The sequence below is a fragment of the Anopheles coluzzii genome, chromosome 2, assembly GCF_943734685.1.
Source record: "Anopheles coluzzii chromosome 2, AcolN3, whole genome shotgun sequence".
Taxonomy (NCBI): domain Eukaryota; kingdom Metazoa; phylum Arthropoda; class Insecta; order Diptera; family Culicidae; genus Anopheles; species Anopheles coluzzii.
In genome coordinates this window covers 34,517,153-34,535,943 of record NC_064670.1, presented here as the reverse complement: position 1 = coordinate 34,535,943, position 18,791 = coordinate 34,517,153, and the positions used below count along the sequence as shown (strand labels likewise).

The 18,791-nt window shown below is 43.6% G+C and overlaps 1 protein-coding gene across 2 annotated transcripts in view; it reads left to right on the top strand.

Annotated features, from left to right (window-relative positions):
- Positions 1 to 3,470: 3,470 nt before the first annotated feature.
- Positions 3,471 to 18,791, top strand: part of LOC120961065 (atrial natriuretic peptide receptor 3) — a 54,077-nt gene continuing 38,756 nt past the window's right edge. For both annotated transcript variants that reach the window (XM_040384672.2, XM_049606292.1), the window contains exons 1-2: positions 3,471 to 3,780; positions 6,455 to 6,713. The gene's annotated coding sequence lies outside the window, so the exon portion shown is untranslated. The remainder of the gene's footprint in view (positions 3,781 to 6,454; positions 6,714 to 18,791) is intronic.

Below are 18,791 nucleotides of genomic sequence, written 5' to 3'. Positions count from 1 at the left end.
CGTATTATGTTTCGATTAAATTCTGAATATTAGCATAATTTTGTGCACATTCGATTGCGCATTCTGTATGGAAAAATAGATTTGCGTCAACTGTCTACAAACGAAAAAGAAATGAAAATAACTTGATACACACACTAGGAAACTTCGCAACAACTAGGAATGGGTTGTCGGAATCGCATCCACGGCTCAAAACCATTTCCGATTTTAGCTATTCTTACTCCGAATCCGACCAAAATCAAACCAACAGTTCCGTTCGGTGCCGTCCGAAGCCTATCTTCTTCTTTTCTTTGGCTCAACAACCGATGTCGGTCAAGGCCTGCCTGTACCCACTTGTGGGCTTGGCTTCCAGTGACTAATTGATTCCCCTCATAGCAGGATAGTCAGTCCTACGTATGGCGGCGTGATCTATTTGGGGATTGAACCCATGACGGGCATGTTGTTAAGTCGTACGAGTTGACGACTGTACTACGAGACCGGCTCAATCGGCTACGGTCCGAAGCCTATAGAGCCGTTTAAAGCCATTCGGAACCGTTGGAGTCATCGGTTGTCCCACCGAATTTGACAATCTCCATGCCCCCGACTGCCGAGTAAAGGATTCATTCGGCGTCGATTTTTCCGACCTTAGACCTTAGTTACATCATTGATATTCGATTGGAGCCACATCTGTTTTTTGTCATAATCATGCCACCATAAATGTTAATAAAAATGATTGTAGCCAAGTTGGAATTATTTGTACCCAACATTCTGCAAGACGAATTAATGTAATTTCCAACCTCCTCAAAAATCAAAACCAAAATGATATGATTACGCTTAAGCCTAAAGGATTTAGATTAAGGATAAAAATAATCGAAATGCCGAAGCCATGCAACACAAAGCTTATTAATAGATTAGCTCACACAGTCCTCAATTCCTCAATTCGCGAATCATCTCCCTTCAAGTGTCAAAAACAGATTTGCCGATCTGTATGGGAACACACACCACGACTCTTCGTCAGATAAAATTATCGTAATTTAAAAAAAGTTATTCGTAAAATACGGGTTCTTGTTATAAGAAATGAATATATCACCAGAACACTTGGAACTTGGAAATTAGCAAAAAATAATGTTTAAACACGTGTTATTACAATTTTTCTCTTGATCTGTCAAAACATTGCAAGCAAATATTTTTGTTATTCATCCAGTGATGAATAGCTCGGATTGCTTGAAAAAGATTCACTACAGGCTGCTAAACTTCTCCTACTTCAGTGAAAAAGTGTGTTTAACAGATATTTTCTAGCAGAACTGCCGTAAGAGAACGCGAGTAATGTAAAATGTCCTATTTTAATAATAACGTTGAAAGTACATTAAAAAAAATTCTCATGTAAAAAATAGCACACATAAAAAAAACATCGCGAATTTGTACATAACAAACGATTCCAGATAAGAAGCGAGGAGTACACAAAAAGTCAATTTGTTTAACAATAAAAATGTAAAAAAGTATATTCCATAAATTTTGGGGTATATTTTCCATTCCCAACTTTGCGGCCCGCGAATCACTGAAAATTTGTACTTGCGGCCCTCTGATGAAATGAGTTTGACACAGCTGCTCTAAAGACACATTTACAAATATGTTGTGTGCAATGCACGTATGTATGCTGTTTAGATGTTTGCTCAGCACTGTATTGTGCCAAATCATAACCATTAATCATTCGCAAGAGCCTCCTCGTCTAATTTAGATGTCTCTTGATGTTGTTTACAACTTTTCATACATTTGTATGTGCTCTTAAACCTAATCCTGATAGCGAAAGTAGTACATCACTCTTCTTAATTGTGGTTTTAGATTAAAAAAATACTTCTTGGTAGTATGGGCGTATCGTTTCAGCGTATCAAGGTGCCTAGTTTCAATAGTTGTTTGTGTAATGTTCAATGCACGTTTTGAAAGTTTCCAGCATTTGTTCTCAGTTTTCTTTTCCACATACTGATAGAACTTGTGTGTGGCCGGTCGCAGCATCTTTCCTTTTGTTATCTGGCTACTATCGTACCATATCGATCCAGACTGTACGTGATAGCATTGTAAACAACTACCGTACCAAAATGTATTACATTGGAAGCACCAGCCTTGTGTACCCATAGAATTACCTTTGATATTTAAATATCAGCTGAAAATGAATCCAATCTGGTCAGAAAACGGATTGAACAAATATATTAATACATCAAAGCAATTCCTTCAGTACACCTTGCTTAAATTATAATTGACACTGGCAACAGTTCATCACGTAACATGGGACAATTTCATTGCTCAATTGGTATGCACAGAAGGGGTTTAGATTGCAACAGTCCAACCGACGCAACGGTACTGCGATTGTTAGTTTGTCATTAGCGGCGTAGGATGGGTTTGCAGTGAGTAAGAACCATTTTCACCATATTTCCGATGGTGTGAGCTCGTTCTATTGTTTCCAAAATTAGCAACGATACAATTTGGCTGCTGCTGCACCTGCAATCGACAAACGCGACGGAAAGTGCCTTCATTTGTGCCGTGCTGTTGAATTTATGGAGGCGCATGGTCGCTCACAATAGGCACGTGGCTGCGTACGTTTTTGTTGCTCAGTTTGTTCCACTAGGTGCTGCGAGGTTAGCGAGGTCGAACGCGATATCAAAAGCTCTTTCCGTAAATATAATGATTCGGCTTTGTGCGAGCGTTTGTGTTGCTAATCAATATTTCATTCTGTATGATGTGTTTTGTTACGTTATCAGGCATCGTTGCAAACTGTCGCGTTTCAGCTTCGCTGACAATTAAATGCTCAACCATGCTGCTATGACACCAACAGCTTCAGTATGAAAAGCTGACGAACGGTAACGATGTCGATGTCTGCAAATCGCGCAACAGGTAGATGCACGGGTTCAGTTTATCTGCTCCATAGCCCATCAATAGTTTCATCAAAGCGCCTAATAACGGCTGTACAACTCGCTCATCGCTTTTGTATTAACCGTCACGATGACGATCTTCCATCTGCGGCGAGCCGTACGGTAAGACCAACAAAAACCTCATCCGCCATTGGGTGTGCCGTGTGTGTTGGTATGGGTTGTGTTGAAAACGGTAACACGGGACCATGTCAACATCGCACAGTTACGTCACGAAGCCAACGCGCGCCCACCGTCTCAGCGAGGTTGTTGGGCAACGTCAAGTTGTCAGTTCCAGCGCCTCGCGGTGGGACAGCCCCATATTCTGTCCCCCGTCGCTGCGCCTACCCCTTTCTGTCCCCTTCCCGGCCAGACACGCTCTCGAGCTGTCGCTCGTTGTCTGGCTAGAACGGTGTTAGCCGCCCCATCACCCATGTCCTCGCACGCTTCATCGCCATCATCGCAAGCCGGAAACATCACCGTCAAGCGAATGAACGAAAGCGAATCTTTACCGTGAAGGCCACCGGCACCGAGCACGATCCGAAGCCGATCCGAACACGCACGAACCGGTACTGCGATGCCGGTGGCCGTTTGCTGCTGCCAGTCCGTCCACGCCAGTGCACGCGATAAGCGGTAGTTTCTCTTCGACCGGGCATCACAACGGACGGCCGCGTACATTTATTCTTCGGCTCGCGCCGTGATACTTCGGGGTGGGGTGACGTGTTTTTCTTCCGTTGCGATTGCTCCCGCGTCCGCGTGGCCCAGTTAGAGAATCGTTTGTGATCGTTGCAAATACACAGGTGGCGCAATGTTTGCTGGCTCGGCCAAGTTGCTTTCTCGGAGGTGAAGAGTTTGAGATCGATTATTGAGTTCAAGCGTGTCCAGGGGCAGTGCTCAGTGTGTAAGTTTTGTTAAGCCGACGCGGTAAAGGTGCACGATGCGGCGGTAGTGAGCAATAAGTTTTTGGAGTGTAAACAGTGGTGCAGAATGGTTTCGGAAGAAAAAAAATTATGCCCTCCGTTTGTTAGTTTACAGTCCGTCTGGTTTTTGGACTTCTGGGCTGGACCGTGCGGTTAGCAAAGTGTGTGTGTGTGTGTAAATGTACGTACGAGCTGTGTTGGTGTGTCTGAGTGAGTGAGATTTTAAGAAGCCATGTATCGAAGAGCGTGTGCAATCGAAACACGATCCAGCTCATGTTTATTCTTCGCATTATAGCAATGCCTCATCGCGCGACGTTAGGTTTTCTTTGAGATTCTCTGCTTAAAGAAAGTAAGATTCGCCGGGCACATCGTTTGTGATGCAGATCGCCACGTAGCGATTACCACCCACTGCAGGTGTGCTGTGTACGATTGTGTAACATAATCGCACACAAAAGACGTCACTTGAGATCAATTACGTACGAAATGGTACACACAATTGTGGGGAGCAATTTAAATGGGATGCCGGGACGGGCATGTGTCTTACACTAATGTAATTGCTCTATCAACATCGATTAAGAGTCCATTGTAGAGGCCAGCTAGAGCCTCAGAGAGGCATCTGTTTGCCTGGCAGCGTGTAGCGTATTTGCTTTTGTGTGCAACTCGATACCGAAACATTGCAGTACAATCAGCTGATGGACGGGCAAAGGGCCTTGAACTATAGGCGTACAAACACACTGCTTCCGGTTCGATCGCGGTGACATGACAACTGATTAGCCGGAAAGTGCAAGACATACGTCTTTGTGTTTTGCAGCCTATTGGAAACGGTTCAACCGGTGCTTAGAAGCCGTGGTGCGGTGTTGCGCTGGAAAACAATCACCAGTCTCGTGTCTGGCAGCCATTTGTTTGCAGTATTTCCCTTGCATACAATATGGAATAATGTTTGTGTTGTTTGTCAGTTGCGTATGTGTGAGTAGCTACACTTTCAACTACCTTTGAAAATTTGGCAGCTGTTTTGTCTTTCCAACGAATGTTGAGTGATGCTTTTGGCGGCTTGTCAGGCTGTTTTTTTACACGTTCTTCAAAAGTTTCAATAAGTATCCATTTTTGTTGTGTGATTTGATGCAATTGATGTTTTTAGATCGTACCCCCAATAGTTTATTGGTACGTCCGAATGGATATCAATACGATTCAACCAAAAAAATTCTGGGTTACGCCCAATAAATCATGGGAACGATCCAATAAACTATGGGGAGCAACCATCAAATTTCAACCTAAAAGCCTTGGGAAACCCTGTAATTTGCCTGAACACAGCAGTTCTTTAAGCAAACGAAAGTTTTACGGAAGCATCTAATAGGCACGTTCTCATTTCCTTTTCATTGTAAATCTTTTCATTTGATTCTGGGCAAGCGTTTGAAAGTAGAACAATATTATTCTGCAGCACCACAAGCGCTCACACAGTTTGAATTCGCTTCAAACATCAGGGTGGAATAATTGTGTGTGCAGAAAGGGGGGGGGGGAGGGTTGGTTACGAAATCTAAAAATAATCCGCACCTTAGATAACCCAAAAATAGATTAACAATTGCAGTAAACGGGACGAAATGAAGCGCGAAAGGAAGGAGGCGGCGAGCGCGAGGAAAATTAAAAGCAAACACACTCCACATGAACCGTGTACAGCCGGACCTCGGTTGAAGTGCAATCAAAAGCCATGTCTGATTGATATCTCGCGCCCCGACGAAATATTTTACCACCACCACCTACCTTCTCCGCTTTGGTGTATCGATAAACGATACGGTTGCGATAAGGCGATACGTTTTAAAACGGGGGATGTTTGCGCTCAGGCGGTCAGCCGTGTGCGCAAATATTTGACTGTTTTGTACGTTCGACCGCAAAGCGGAGCGTAACGAATCAATTTCGCCAATAAATCAGACCGCACTAAAAACGTAACTGATCGTGTGTGGATGTGGAAAAGCGCGAACGGCAAATGAAGCAAAGGGTTTTCGGCCTAAGTGGTTTGTTTCCTTCGCGCACACCGGTCGGGATCGGTTCTGTTTCACGGCCAGCTTGGCGGGGTCGATCGACCGGGATCGAGCTCAAGATTGTTGCAATTTATTACGATGAGTTTTATTGTTGAGGCAATAGTGCCCTGGCAGTGAAAAATAATCCCATGACTAGCATGAACGCTTACAATTTGGAGGAGGAGGTGAAAGAGTGACACAAAGTCAAACAAAATCAATTCGAGTATCAAGGGCGCGCGAGAGACGCAAGAGCATGCATGTAAACAAAAATAGCAAAACACCGAAAACAGGAACAGGCAGAGAAGAAATCAACAAAATATCACTGCTGTGAGCTGCGGCCGTGTCAGTAACACTTGTGTTGCACGATCATTCCGCCAGTCACGTCATTTTCCACCTAGGGGTGGGAGAAACGCGAGATTTTCCTTGCTGTATCATCTCTCCTCTTCCGTCGTTCGGGAATGATCAAGGGCGCTCTGCGAGCGTGGTTGGTGCGGTAAATGCGCCAAATGTGGTTTTCCTGTTAGAATAGGCGAAAGAATATACCGATTTTCTTCTACAGAGTTCCGTTCTCTGTACGTGGGTCCCTGGATGCAGGTGTTTAATGCTCTAAACATTAATTTGTTCCGTGTCTGTTTCGTAGTGTACCGTGCTTGGGACGCAATTTCCGTCCTTCGTGAGTAATTGGGTGTGTGAAGTGTGTATCGTACGGCGTGCGGAAGCAATGTGTCTCTAATGCGATGGTGTGGGTGAAAAATATAATTTAGAAAAGTGTACTTCACAGTGATTGCGTTCGGGTTTGAGTGATGAGTGGCGGTTGCGGTGCATTTTAGTTTTGTATTGTTCTGGTTTCCATGACCTAACAGTGTTATATCCTAAACGTCATCTTCAAACTTCCCTTTGTAAGTATGTCGTATTGTACGAATTTGTTTAAATCATCAAGATCAACAAATGTATCATTTTAAATAACACCATCTTTTTGTTAATGAACCATTTTAAGTAGGAAGAATTCATCATAAACGTAACTTTTCAATTTTTAATTGGATTTTAATCATACTTCTCAAAGTTGTTTAAATTCTTCTTCTTCTTATCCGGCGCTACAACCGCTTTGCGGTCTTGGCCTGCCTCAGGAGTGTCCGAAACCGCTCACGGTCTCGCGCCTTCGTCTGCCAGTCCGTTATCCCGGCCTTAATGGCGGACGCCTCCACGCCATCTTGCCACCTCAATTTGGGCCTACCACGCCTCCTCTGTCCTTGTGGACGGCCTAAAATTTTGTTTAAATTACCTTCGAAAATAATTTAAACTCCACATAATTTGTTTGTGATGTTACGACGGTTCAGATCAGTTACGATGCTTACAAAATTAAATTACACAATCACATCCTCCCTGAACAATTCTACGGCACCACGTTGCTTATCTTTCATAACTTTAAAGTTATTCTCATATAGAAGTTAAACAACTTTAATGCCACAAACGAGTTGGGGAACAGTTTCAGACCAAAAAGAAACCCTACAAAATTTGTATTCATCTCGTACACACAGCGGCATTTCTCCGACAATCAGCAAAACTAATTACTAACTAATCACATGGCATCTTCCCTCTTCGGTGGGGGAGCAGAAAACAAACCTTCAAAACTCAGCGCCCCCGACCATACCCCGGCGCGCTACCGAGAATTGAATAATCGTTCGTGGATAGTTTTAGATCATTGCTTCGTTCCTTTAGACAGCCGAGCATAACTTTTTACCCAGACAAACGCACTTAAGATGTGTGGTGTGGGCCCTGCCAAGCCGCGCTGTACCGACGAACGCTTCCGGGCTTCGACGCTATACCCATTCTAATGAAGTTTTAATCACTCTTTCGTTGATGCAAAATTTGTAATGTCTTGTAAGACGTACAATTAATTGGTTCCGTCGAAGCGTTTTGACGCAGCGTGGGATAGTAGCAAGCACTGCTGGTGCATAATTAACTTTTGAGCGAAAACTGGTTTCAGCGGTGCAGAAATCTGTTCATTATACGGTGCACAAAGCTTCCTTGAGTCAAAGTCGAAATTAAGAATTATTATAATGTGAAGATTGACAAACAAGTAATTAAAAAATACCACCCACCTGATTTTACAAGCTGCAAATAATTGCTTCATTTACTGCTCGTCTTTACCTACCAGCACTTTATACGTGTCGATCAACAGGTAGATTTGAAACGAAACGACAATTGGCTATCAGTCCAATTTTGATACTGAAACCTCAATTAAGTCACTTTGCACCGGAAGGTTGAATGGAGCAATTTTCCTACACATCAAACGGACAGTTGATGTCCATTATACACTGCCATTATGTCCGTTCCCAAGCACTGCTCTTGCACCTGTCCCGGCAGTGACGATCTGCTCAATTAAGGTGAACGCAACTAACGACATGTGCTTCCTAAAAACGCTGTGCGATAAAACGTTCCATCGGAAAACTTCACACAGCACACAGCCCGCCAGCCGACATTTTAGAAACTTAAACGACCAATCAATTCATTCGGCATGATCGGACCCCTTCGGACGCGTACAAAGGCTTGCTTGCCGATGCACGGAATGCATTAATCGGGCAACCGTATGCTCAAAATGGCAATGGTGATTTCGCATCGAATCGAATCATATCTACCGCGTCGTGTATGGTGCTAAAAATAATGTGTACATCGTTACATCGAATCATAGAACCGCGCGTGGTCAATGTTTCGACTAATCCCCCCTTTTCCCCTATCAGATATGACGCGACGTGACGTACGTTACGGTGCGTTACGAAAAAGGGGCCTTTGTTTTTTCTTCTTCTTCTTTTTTTCTTTTAATTGCATTTGTTCCATGGCGATAACGAACACCGCCGTAGATCGTGCATTATTTTTGGAACACACGCGCGAATGACGATGTTTGATGAGCTCTTGCTTCATTGTCAATTGCTTATTGTGTGTGTGTGTGTGCGTGCCAGGTGGTTATATGTAAGGTCTATATTTGGGGTGTGCTTTTACAAGACATCCGATCTCACATGCCACGATGGTTGATCTTGTTGGACCGTAAAATAAATTATTTCTTTCCACCAATTTGAGTGGGGTGGAGGTGTTGGATTTTCAGGCGTGCAGACGCGCCACGAGCCAAGACACAATATTTCTTTTCATTTTTACACGACAAACGCATGAACGCAGATGAACGGAGTGGCAAGGTGTGTCGTATCAATTCCATCACGAAGCGTCCCGAGCAAGCATTCGTTTGGAACGGTGGGCCAAGTGGTTGATAAGATAGCAACCGTATTGTTGTGCCTTTATTTATTTTTTTTTTTTTTTGAGTTTCTAATCATAGCCGACAGTGGCCCTCTAGGGGAGGGTAGAATTGAAACTATGGCCTACGACGGCTACTACCATCGGCTGGACCGTGGTCTTTATTTGTTGGACTGGTTTGTTATCATTTTGCTGCTGCCACTGCTGCTGCAGTGGTGCATTACCGGCGGAATGGCGTGTAATGATGGTACAAATCCAATCTGTTTCCTGTGCTACAACTGTCACTGTTTGTCAGCGTGGACATGTTCGAGTACTTGAGCTGTGTTGATGTTGAAAAAGCGGAAAAGCGTTCGCTATTATGTTCGATTTTGGTTCTTCTTCTTGTTTTGAGCGTCGTGCGCTCAGTGAGCTGTGACTCAGTTCGCTCACCACCGCCTCACAGCTTGATGGAGTCAGCCTAAACAAAACAACAAACTAGTGATGTGCTGTATGGAGCGCACCCACGACTCCGATCCGACTCCGACTATTGTTAGTTCGATTCCGACTCCGGCAAAATGGAACCACTAGATCCGCCCGGAGTCGGAGTCGTCCGGAGTCGTCGGGAGTCGTCCGGAGTCGTCCGGAGTCGCCCGGAGTCGTCCGGAGTTGTCTGGAGTCAAACGACACCGAACGACTCCGGATGACTCCAACTCCGGACGACTCTGAACGACTCCGAACGACTCCGACGACTCCGAACGACTCCGAACGACTCCGGACGACTCCGACTCCGAACGACTCCGGACGGCTCCGAACGACTCCGACGACTCCGACGACTCCGAACGACTCCGAACGACTCCGAACGACTCCGGACGACTCCGACTCCGGGCGACTCCGGACGACTCCGGACGACTCCGAACGACTCCGGATATTGGAGCGCGGACCTACTTTCCGGAGTCGATTCCGAATTTATCGGAGTCGGATCGGAGTCGACTCCGGATTTTTGCCAACTTTACCCATCACTACAACAAACCCCTGCTGGTGTAAAAAACAACATGTTTCAAAATTACTAAAAACGTCTTGCATGCGATAAGCTTTGTCCCGCAGTCACACTGGAGCGTGTTATCTTGAATGTTGTAAATATTAGAGTTGCCAAACTGTGCGACTAATTTTAGCTGCTTCCCCGCGGCAAAGAGAGGTGATATGGCAGATAAGAATGTAAAACGTACATTAGCTCTCGTGAGAAATTTGATATACACTGGGAATGTTTTAAATACGCCAGAAATCAAGTTTTCTATCGACGTATACTGCTAAAAGGAATTTTACCAAAATTTGGTTAGCTCTAAGGGACTTTTTGTAATATTTGAATAAGGTTCAGATTTTTTTAAACTCCGTAAAGGAAAGTCTTTCCAAAATGTCAAAATAATATTTCAAATCTCATTTAATATTTTATCTTCTAAAAATACACGAAACTGTCTATCTTTCATACATCCAGCTCCCAGCGTGCTATTTCCTTTTTGCCGTTTTGGTTCATGTTGTGCATTCCTGCCCAGAAGCTGATAATAAAGCTATAAATATCGAAACTAAATATCCTAGAGCGGTGCCGACCCGTGGGTTTTACCAACAAAAAAAGGAACCGAATTGTAATCGCACACCGATCTAAGCATCGGCCTGCAGGAATCAGGCCTGTCATACATGCAATAAAACCATCATCAACCAGTAAGTGTGGCGGGCATGATAAACCGGGGAATGAATTCCATCAATCGCTTCGCACCGTACCGGGTAATAGTTTTTCGCTGCACTTATCGGTTATCTTATCTGTGTGGCTTGCTGCCTGCCTGTCGTGAAACCAGCTGCCCATGACGCCAATGCGCCCGTATCGGCGCATGGCCGGCGTATCGATAATTGATGGAAAACAACGGCCATACAATCGCGAGTGGATGTTGTTTTGTCCGTTCATGCAGCTAGGGGTAGGATGCCTCTCGCCCACCCCCACTTTCATGTTTTTTTTAAAGTCATCATGATAACAAAAAGCTGCAATTGTGTACCACTGATCGAAACGAATGCGGAATGAGTGTGTTTTTTCTTGGGTGGTGATAAGCACTTATTGAATTTGAAACCTCATCTCCAATAAAAAAGGACAAATTTAGCTCCCAATTTTCACCCTTCTTAAAGCTACCGACAGTGTGTGTGTGTGTGTGTGTGTGTTTTTTTTTCAACTGTAAACAACATTTGAGGGGTAAAGAAAATTCGAAGCCTTTTCCAAAGCACCCAACGCTAAATAGATTTCCGATCAAACGGCCTACCATTCATTAACCATCACGACCGTAAACCGGCGATTGGAGGGGATGAAAAAAGCGATCTCGCTCATTTCTTTTCCCCCTGCGCACAGGTTGGTTGGTTTAGTGGAGGTAGGGACTCGCGAAAACAGATTACGCAAAACACCTCCCACCTGGATGGTGCGATGGTAAGGTGCATGTAAATAAATTACCGTCAATCCGGTTGGAAGCTATTCTACCCGAATGAAGCAGAAGGGTACCACAATGGGCCACAGGATGAAAGCAATAATACTTTCATGTAATGGTTTGCTGGCCGGGTTAGCGGCAAGGTTTAAGGTGTAGTGGGAGAAAATGCTAAAACCACCACCACAACCACCCCAGAGAGTCTGGTTCCACATTTTGGAAGCAAGCTGATGATTGAAACCAGCACCAAACCAAGACGGGCCTGGGGAGGGAATTTAGGAAAGCCGTAAAATTTATGCTAAACCGATTGGTGAAAGGCAGGCATGGCGTTGGGTATTGGGGCTGTTTTTCGCGCTTGCCACTTTTGCCAGACGCCAGTCCCGGATGGGGGACTACTCGGCGAAGCGGGTTGGGAAACCGTGTGACCTTCTGGAATTTGACCGGTGGGACGTGCGCTCGGACGATGAGATGAGTTTGTTTGGATAATTTTTTTTGTTCTTCCCGTACCAAAAAGTCTATACATTTTGCGTGCGTCGGCCAGGTGGGTTCGATCGGAAAGCGGTTAATATATTCTGCACCGTTTGGATAAGACGTTTGCTTTCATGCAGGAGAGTTATGGTCTGTGCGCAGAAATCTGGTGGTAATTAAACGTTATGCTGTGTTCCGTCTGGGAAAAAGCGCTTTAAAAGTGAAAACGGATTGCTATTGAATACCAGAACCGTGTTTGTTTCCTTTTCCTTGTAAACCGTGTCGTCCATGAAAATCTTTTACGACGCGTAAGATGCCTAAGTCTTATTTTTCGTACCAAAAGTGAACGTTTTTTAATAATTGTATGTCAGTAGATAGAAAATTCTATTCGCTTTTATTTGAATAAGCATTTGTTTAACCAATTCTTTGTTAACAAAATCTCACCCGTTAGTACGTGATTCACATGTGCAAAATATGGCTAATCATGGCATAAGATTTAGGCCAACATTAGCCTCATCGTCGCACGTCATTTATATTATAGCGAGATGTAAATGACGCGCTTTTCTCTCCATCCCGCATATGACATTCGAGAAGCATATTTGCTAAACCACTTCATGTGCCAAAACTCCCCTGGTCGCGTAGACAAACACCCGCCGAGCGATCCCTTTGCTTTTGGGAGGGTAATTTAATTTCGTCAAACCTCCGTGGGAAACGGCTTCGGTGACCTTTTTCATGTAATTTGAGCCACGGACGGCCTTTTTTGGGGGCCAGCCGATCACCGGTGGGTCAGCGTTCCAGTTGGTGGAAAAATACCCTCCGGGCTTAACATCCTGCCCGAGCAACTGTCACTCAATGGGGGATGTGTTTCGGTGTAAACGAGGGTTTCTGTTGTCGGGGGATTTTTTGGTTAGCTGGAAGGACGCAGTCATCGGATGGCTGTCCAGACACGTTGCGGCGGTACGTAGGTATTTGCTTTGCAACGCTCGTCCAACGGCTCACTGGCTTTAAGTGGACGCCACAGTAATGTTGTGGGTAGTCGGGCTTCAATCAACTGATGGTCCAACAGAAAGGGCTATAATGAGTGTATGATTGATTGTTCGTTTGTGTGTGATTGGTTGTGCTAATGGTATCCTACTGAGAAAAGCAGAAGTGTGGTATATCATCTGAAATAGCCTTTTTAATCGCTCAGTTCGGAGTATTGGGATGAATGACACTAAATGGATGTAAATGTAGAGTTTTATCTAATAACTACAAGGTAGTACACATTATGTAGGAGATATCTAATGGCAAGTTACGTAAGCTTTAACATTAATGATGTTAGTCTATCATAAGATTGAAATTCAATGATTTTCAATGAAGCATTAAAGCTTAATGCCTTAAACCATCGAATTTCTCATCGAACAATGTTGACATTGTCGCCTCTTTTTACGAAAGCTAACAGCCAACAGATGCTGTATATCGTTCTTCTACCCTAGTATGACTTTTCTCTTTCGATTTTTAATTTATTTTAACACCGCAAGATTATGCACAGTCATTTTCGAGGTCACCGTAAAAATAAAAAAAAACGTTACCCTAAAAAAACCCCACCAACCTGCTTTAAAATACTGAATAAAGGAAAGCATAGCGAATATTATCCCTTGGTTTTGAAAAGAAATTTTTATCAGACGAAGTTTCTGTTTTCCTTCATATCTGTCTCGTCTGTGTGTTTTCGTGCACTGAATTACACACTGTACTGACCCACGAAAGATTATGTTACTCTTTTTTTTCTCATAAAAAAAGTGATTATGATCAATATAGTTCCAACACAGTGCGCCGTCCCTTGGTAAACTCCCAACGTACTAATTTCTCTTCCCCAATCTTGAGCATGATCCTTTCTCGATGAAAACGTCCCAACTGTCGTTAGTTCGAACCGATCCGAGCAAAACACTCGGGGGACACGACTCTAACGAGCTTCTAAAATTTCGTTCGTCTTCCTTGCTATCCCATCAATCCACTCAATCCACCATCCTCCTTTGCGCAACTTATCACAAAATTGACGTCAACAATAACAGAAACTAGGGGAAAAAATTAAACAAACTTTTAAATCGATTCTAACGGAAGTCTACAGCGATGCTACTTCTGCTTCCAGCAAATGTACGTTGCTTGGTACGCACAATTTGGTAGGAGTTTCCGGTCAAATCCAGTGATTAGATTGGTATGCGCGCTTCGGCAATGTGTTAAGTACGTGCCTTCGCGGTATTGTGCAATGTATTTTGCGGGTATGGGGAAAAAATTCGCATAAAAAAGTACGCTTTCCGCTCCCAGGCAAAGCTCGTCAAGGGCGTTCTTTTCGCACGAAACAGGAACTGGACGGGGTAGGATTGGAATTTCGAGATTTAACCTCTAATTGTATTTTTATTTCCTCGTCGCGGTTCGTAGATTTTGCCCGTTCGGCGAGAGATAGAGCAATTCCGCTCGGGGACAATTTTGCGCTTTCATACGATTTTGACGCCTGAAAACGTGCCACGACTGGTGTGCGACCATTAGCGACTGTGGGCATAATTTAAGTGTGGCTTTGAATTAGAATCATTTATCCGTCGTTCATCATTTTGGCGTGGCGGGAAGACGTTTCCGGTGAAAGTTTAAAGGCAGTAGTGTCGTTTTAGAAGTAATTGTTCGACGAAGGGAATTTAAATGTTCGACTGAGATATGGAAGTGTTTCTCCCAAGATGAGTGTTGAGAAAATCTTACAAAGTAGCCTCTTGTTGAAATGCTTTAACACAAAACGAAAACGAAGACTAAATTGCTATATATCTTTGGCAGAGTTGTTAATATTTAATGCGATGTTGGCTATAAGTTTCATAGTATTAGTGAAAAATATTGATATATAAAACATTGTATACTATATAAAACAAATAATAAATCTTTAAAGCGTAACGCAATTCATGAGTAACTCAGACTTTGGCGGATATGGTCAGAGCCCCGGAGAAAACGAATATATTATTTAAATGGTTGTTTAAGAAAATCACTGAATTTTCGAAATGTTTTCCTTGGGCTTAGAAATATATATTAAACCATCCTCTTTGATTCATTCTATGTTTGATGTAGTAAAACAAAAAAAAAACGAACAATATAGTTTAACTTGTCACAATCACCTTCATATGAAGATTACGATACACAAGGCACGAGGCAAAGGACATTTTCAATCAAGCCTTTTACGCACAAGACCCGTACAACGATAATTTTGTTTTCCCGTTTCCCTTTAAACGGCCTTGGAAACAAGAATCATCGGTCAAACAAGGTCAAGAAGTACGTGTGCTTTTTAGAGAAGATTTCCATTTATCAACTGCTGCCAACATCCTGTTGGTGTTTACGCGTGGATGTACACGAGAGACTCTGATAGCGTTCTAGCATCCTTGCCCTTGTGCATCCGCTTCTGTTTTTCCTCCCTATCTTGGCTTAACTCGTCAATGTTGATTTTGCAGTTCAATTGCCCCATCCTTCGCAGGTTCCTACCTTGCAAGCACCAACCCATAAACTGCTCGTGCAAACAGATCTTCGTTATTTTTCAAACGATCAAACGAAAGCTAGGCACGTTTCCTGTAACAAATTATGATGATTATTTTCAATTGCTGATACAAACAGCGTGGTACACTAGGGGCTAGAAGTCGTTCCAGTGTGGCAAGAAAGTCAGCAATCAGAACTTTTCTCGGTACCTCTCGTTTATCTTGAGATATTTTTTTCTTTCCCCCCTTTCAAGGAAAGTTCCAGCGTACTGGGTTCGTTAGTAGGGGGCAGTAATATGTAACTTTTTAATGCTCTTAGCAGCTACAGTCGCGGTGTGCAATGCTCGCCATTTTTATGCGTTTGGGCGAGTTGGAGGCGATTTTTCATGCTCTACCTTGAGGATACGGTATCATCAAAACAAGAGCAACTTGTCTTCCAGCACTCACCATTACTTAGAATATAAGTTAGAAGGGAGTAAGACGGTTTGCTTGATGATTGTTTTTTGCTTACTTTGGCTCGAGAGCGCTTATTACAATGGTTGTTTTTTCCTGCTTTTCATTCCTTCACTTCAATTCACTTACCCACGGTGGTGGGATCGAAGTACGACGTCCGTACCGGAAATTAATGCTTCCCTTAGGATTGTACCCGATTGGCGTAATGCACCGCTCGCCCACAACGTTGCGGAAGTGAATTATCCTTCGAAGCGATTACTAACTAAGCGCTTTTGCAGCATTTGGCAAGCCTCGCTTTGTTCCAGCATTCGTCAATCTAGCAAAGGACACACGTAGCTGATGGTAGACAAACGTACTGGAGACGGTTTCCTATGCTTTGGCTCTATTTCTTACCGTGTTTCGTGTTCTTTTTCTCCTTCGTAGCAGTAGCTTCCGGATGGCAAAGAAGGTTTTGCACGACGACACGATAGAACCTTCACGCGAGACAGACAGATCGCAATCGAAAGGATCTATGGGATGGATGGGTTCCTAAGTGGTTTGGGAATTAATTGTCGCCGGGCGCACTTCGGTTTGGAGCCTGTCTGTCACACGTTGGGTTTTGCGAGGAAAGGGACAGCAACATAATGGCCAACATTGAATACACTTCGGGAGCTTATTTTCGTATCGTTGAGAGTACGGTGACACATACAATTTGGTAAAATCGATAAACATCTTAATAGGCTCGTCCTGAACGGAGTACGTTGGCGAAGAAAATATCTAAAACTACTTTGTACCGCAAAGTGGTTGTAGCGCCGGATAAGTAAATAACTTTGTAGGAGCGAATTTAAGGTTACTTCCCAAGCACACCTTTTGGGTGAACTAAGACCAACCAAAGCTCCCTGTACGTCGCTCTTTAATTTACATTTCAATAATCCTTCCGTGACCTTTCCACAGTACTAACCACAAACCAAAACTGCATTCGAATGATTGCGCTTGTGCCGTTGGATGCACTTGTTGGATGCACAAAAAGGGGGACACTGTCCTGTAAATGGTAAAACTGTCCGGTCGGCACGTATCATCATCAAGGGCGTTTCAGCACCACCAGAGAAGTGAGATTACCAACTCCTTTACCGAATTGCGACGAACGTGTGTTTTGCCGGTATGCGGGGTTGGAACTACGCAAAGGCACAGCCCTGAAGGTGTTTACGAAAAACCTCAACCATTTGTAAACACTTGCCATCGACGTGTAAGCCATGCCGAACGGTTGCTACTGGGCAACCCCTGGGAGGGGGCATCCCCATAATACGTTGAATCTGTTGAATCCTGCAGGGTTATGCTGCATTCTACATGTGTCATCTTTGGAATGTAATTTCAAGCTCAAATGAAGCACGTGATTGTTTTCGCCACGTAAAACTGTTGCCTGTTGCTGCGGTGCGAATGAAATATCCTGGGCATATCCTGGCACGTTCCGAGGTGAGCAAAAATAAAAGATTAAAAAGTGGGTTTAGAGCTAAGGAAGGCTTTTCTTTCCCGCTCAGTGGTGTGGGGTTTCTTTTCTTGGAAAAGGAAGGAAACCTATCAACAAGTGAGTCTGCGTATGTGTGTGCGTACGTGTGTGCTCTGGGTGCGTTTTGAAAGCTTAACCGGAAATTGAATTCTCTCTACGAAAATACTACCTCCTCCTTGTGACGTCAACGGTGAAATGTGCGGGTTGAAGCAATCAATGAATGGCTTAGATAATTGTTTAAAAGAATCGTGCGGAAAATGCACGATTGGTACAATGAACACGAAATACAGATTTTTCTTATTGTTGTTAAAAATAGCTTTAAACTTCTTGCCTTGGAAATATTTTGAATTGTATACTTTTAATTAAAAAACTTTGAATCATAATACCCTTCCACCAGACCTGAGTTTGCCCTTGCGCCTGCTTACTAGCCTGAAGCCCACGGTTTTACGCAAGGCGCCGGTGAGCAAAGGGCGTGAAAAATATCTTCACGCTAGTAGATACACTTTCAATCGACCTTATCCAATAACAGCTTGGAAGGGAGGGAGGTCGGGCGATGTTTGACGTTGGATTTGGGCAATTCCACTTTCGGATACGGAGCACCTTCACAGTCGATCGTAGTCAAGAATTTACAATGTTGAATGTTGATGCCTGATGGGTGAAGGGTACGCTCAGCACAGTGGTAAACGTATGGATGAATCTTTGTTTTGTCAAAAAAATATCATTGTAATATAAGGCAAATGGCCTTTTAGTTGTTCAGTTTGCTGAACTGCTTTGCTTTATTGCTTAATTAGTAACAAATAATTGGATGCAAATATCCAACGACATAACTGCAACTATTGTTGAAACATACAAAAATACATGCTTTCAAAAATCTATGTATATGACCTTAACTCATTATTGTTTAGCAATTATTTATATGTAAAATCTGTCCCTTCATGAGTATTTTACAGTGTTACCACATAATAAGATTTGACATAAAACATAATAATCTTAAGCAGTACTTTTAATGCTCTTCAATTTATTTCCATTTTCTATCTAAAAATACTTACGTGTAGTCATGGTTTTAGAAAATTCTGGTGGTACGTTTTATCATTTATCCATTTCCCTAACCTCATGGCCACCGGCGGGTTCGCTGTGCGGGCTCACTTCCAAGTGACCGGCTCGCAGTTCAAGTTCACCGCCAGCCAGAAAGTCAAATTCCAACTAAACTTCTCACGATCTTTTAATCTTCTGCCTCACACGAGCTCAGGCGCTACTTTTGCGTGTGGCCTTGAACAGAGCTTTTCCTAGACCACACACTGGCAAAGGGGGGGGGGGGGGGGGAGGTGTGCCAAAAAGTTTACCCGCCGTCTGCGTGATGCAGAAACGAGCAAAGTTAACTGTTTCACACTCCCAGCCAAG